General features: G+C 32.2%; 1 long non-coding RNA gene across 6 annotated transcripts; it reads right to left on the reverse strand.

Annotated features, from left to right (window-relative positions):
* Positions 1 to 998: 998 nt before the first annotated feature.
* Positions 999 to 3604, reverse strand: LOC131599403 (uncharacterized). Of its 6 annotated transcripts, none has more exons than XR_009282747.1 (7): positions 3347 to 3604; positions 3033 to 3153; positions 2704 to 2945; positions 2390 to 2470; positions 2176 to 2244; positions 1475 to 1546; positions 999 to 1364 (listed from the first exon to the last, which is right to left on the reverse strand). It is a non-coding gene; the product is annotated as an uncharacterized LOC131599403 (long non-coding RNA). The 6 variants fall into 6 exon arrangements; XR_009282749.1 differs by having other exon boundaries at positions 3033 to 3183; XR_009282748.1 differs by having other exon boundaries at positions 3033 to 3189.
* Between the last annotated feature and the right edge of the window lie 423 nt (positions 3605 to 4027).

The raw sequence follows: 4027 nt of genomic DNA on the forward strand, positions 1-4027 counted from the left end.
AAAACAAATTAAACAAAATTAGGTGCTTGATAGTTCCCCTCAAAGACGAAGTGAACATAACACCGAAAAATGAAATCTCAAGATTGTGATCTTGATTAATGATTGAGATGCAAATGATGTATAATCTTAGGGTAAAAAATTGGGGTATGACAGGAAGAATCATACATTACATGCATAAATAGTCTAATGAGACAACATTTTATGTTGACCACGATGTTACGACCAGTAGAAAATGTTCCTCGATAAATACCAAGTTATGTATATTGGATCATGTAACGCCCTGATTTTTATTTAAATTGTTTATCATAATTTAATTATATGTTATTGTGCATTTATATGTGTTGATGGGCGTTTTGATGTGTTGTGGATGTCCTTGGTGTGGAGTAGTTGCCTTAAAAATATATAAATTACGGTGTTGGGGTGCGTGAGAATAGTGTAGAGATGGGCGGTGTTATGAGTAACTAATTAGCAATATTAGTTAGTAATTATTTATTTAAATAATATAAGGTTAATATTATTTAGACTTAATAACTAGAATTTAACAATATTAGTAATAACATGATTAAATAATTATTTAATTTAATTTAATTTATTTATTAAAAGGGAATAATAATAATATAATAAAGAAATACGGATTAATGAGGTCAGTTTTTGACAGAACGTGAAAAGAGAAGAAAAAGAGAGAAGTGCAGATCTAGGGCTTGAGGAAGAAGAGAGAAGAACACCATTGTTAGAGGAAAGAAAGCTTCTGCTAGGAATACCAAGCACTACAAAAAACGCGCCTGGATAGCGGGGGTTATTTTTCCAATTTGCAGGGGTTTTCGACCTCCGCGAAATGTTTTGCGGGAGTTTTAAAAACTGCCGCTTATACGATTCCCACAATTTATCTGCGGGGGTTTAGAGCGACCGCTGGTATCTTGGTGAATAAACTGGGGAGGTTACTTTATGGAGGTTCAAAACCCCCGCAAAATATTTAAGATATGCAAAAAAAAATCACAGCATTCAAGTTTTAAATTTATTAATTTATAAATAGACAGAATATTTATATTAATTATAAAATTGGTAAAAAATATAAAATACTAAATTTTCTTACACAGATATTTCACACCTTTGACAAAACTAGCCAAATACACTAAAATAAAATAAAAGATAAAAACAGTCCAACTTTTAATTCAACATCTAATTAACTAATCAACTATTGAAGAGACCTAGTATAGCATGGAAGCCTCCCTATTTTCTCTAAGAACATACTCCAATTTATCAGATGTTGCTTCATCAAAAATCACCAACAAATCAAGAGTAATGATTTGCAAAGGGCATACAAAGCCATACCAATCAAGTAGAAAATATATATAACACAGGGCCTGAAAATATAATTGAACCTTTTGAGTCTTCTCCGAACATAGAAAATATAATTAAGTTACCTCAAGTAAGAGCAGAGAAAATATATGAACATGCAATAAAATTAAGTTACCTCAAGTTTGCTCATTTGAGTCTTCTCTGAACCTCAGTGTGCATTTGTAGAACCTTGCTCTTGTGTAGATTTCTATCATTGGAAAGGACAGATTCATGTTGACAATGCCAAATACATAAAGAGCTATAACAGTAGAATCAACTTTAGGAAGATTACAAGCAAATATAGTATCACTTTGCAGAAAACACAAATATCTAGTCATTTAAAAGGGAAAACCATTAACAAAATAATTATTCTAGCAACTTGTATTGGTATTGATAGACGTAGAGTGGACCTTACATGACTAATTGTCTTGTTTAGCACTAATTAACTCTATAGAAGAAAGCTACTTATATTTAAAATAGTTAACTCTTTTCTCAGACTTGTGTTTTCATTAACTTTAGCTTCTTAGTTTCTTACCTAATTAGTATGAAAGTTCTCTTTTTTTATCAATGGCAAAAGGACTCTTCTCAACTAACTTAGATATAAAACTATAAGCTTATAAAAACTCTTCGGTAAGTGAAAATTATATAGTTATTTTAATTGAAAGGGCTTATCATCGTAGCTATTCATAGCCAAGTACCACTATGACACACTTATAAACATCTAAAAAACCAAAATAGAAAAAATAACATAAAAAGAATATCAATATTGTCTCTCACAAATTGAAGCTTGGTTTCACAGACACATGAATGTATTGATTTTTATTCAATTGTAATTACCATGTTGTGAGGATAATAGTGAATGATGCTCTCCTTCCTTCAATTTGTAAATACTCAAATTGACTTATCCTGCAACAGTTTGATTGGACAAAGAATGTAAACAACTTAATGCCAATAATCTATTAAAATTGATATTGTTAAGTCTATTGTTTGTCCTTGTGAAGTTAACATTTCATTTATCATTCAGAAATCGGGTGACATCACATTCCCTTACAAGTTTAGGAAGCTCCACAAATTCTTGTAAATTGGAATAACTTATGGCTTTGAATCTCCTCGTTCATTGAATATCTTGTTGCTACATTTAATAGTTAAAAAGGTTATTTAGCAAAAGATAAACAATGTGATCAAACTTAGAGAATAGAAATCAAACTAAACACTATTAAAACCTAGAAATTAAAGTTTCAAAAAACAGTATACTATCTCACTTTCACTATAAAAGTCTCAATTACAATAATTATCTATCACAAAATATATGTTAGTTTAGAATACTAAGATATCATTAATTAAATTTTCCAATATAAAACTCACTATTTTGATGACTGCATTGCTTGACCAATATAAACCCTTTAATACAAATAGGATGATTCGTGCATCCAAGTTTCAACACTATCCAACTGTAAAAAAAATATAGAAGAATTCCAATGGTCAACTCAAAATCACTTCTTCACACAAATATGATTCGACTTACTAGCACCCGTTGTGAACAAGTGTCACTGAATTTCTGGACTAACACTCTTCCCTCAAGCATCCAATAGGTTTTGTTATTCATCCTAAAAATCAAAATAGCCAGCAAAATATTATAGATGTAAACATGAAAACTTAATTTATGAATAGCTAGAAATAATTCGTATAACTACCTCTCTTCATAGTAACCGAGTCAAAGCAGAATCCCAAGTATAAGGACTCTCAGATTGATAATAAAGCTTCAAGAAACACTCCATAATAACCCGAGAAACCTCTTACATGTTTGTTTCAGATCTGCAAAGGAAGTTGTTCATCCTAAGGTTTCTGCAACTTTGAGAAAAAGGAGGATAAAGAGACGGAGGAACCGCCATCTTCATGAGGGAAATTAAGAAACCTAGGGTTTTGGCATTGTTAAACACCAAACCGAATTCAAATAAAAGAATTTCAAAGAAAAGATATATGAGTAAGAATGGAATTCATATCTAACCTAAATCGTGGGACAAAGAAAATCCCGATTGGCATGGCTTGAAGGAACAAACATATCATAGATCTGTGTTGCTATAAGAAGAATCCCAACGAGCTACAACAGTGGAGCAACAATACACACCGGTGGCGCACCGAGTTGCAAAGAAGGAGAACCGACACGCAACGGTGGCATCGGATTTGAGGGTGGATCGAGAGAGGGAGAGAGACTGTGAGAGAGAGAAACTAGAAAAAAAAGGAGAGATATGTGCGTGCCAGCTTTTTTAAGAGGGAGACCAAAAAAAACATAAATAATAATTTTTTATTATTTTTTATAAAGAAAATGAGGCGATTTTGAAAAATTTATTTGGGGGAGTTTTCAATAGTTCCTGCAAATAGAGTGGAGCTATCTAATTTTTTGTAGTGAAGGTAAGTATATAATGATTTGTAGGTTTGGGGATTAGGAATTGACATGGTTGTTGTGTTCTGCATGTCTATGATTTTCTCTTTTGTATGTTCGAAAGGGTAGGCAGCAAAAAAATCCTCACCGAACTTTATTTATTCCCGAAGGGAGGAGAAAACATCGAGAAAATCTGGAAGAAAGAAAGGATAAGAAAAGGTCTTACGACCAAAGATCGGGTAAGAAAATCGATTACGCAAGGGGAAGGTATTATCACTCTTCACGTCTGTGGTACTCCACAAGATC

Source organism: Vicia villosa, linkage group LG4 (genome assembly GCF_029867415.1).
Source record: "Vicia villosa cultivar HV-30 ecotype Madison, WI linkage group LG4, Vvil1.0, whole genome shotgun sequence".
NCBI lineage: Eukaryota > Viridiplantae > Streptophyta > Magnoliopsida > Fabales > Fabaceae > Vicia > Vicia villosa.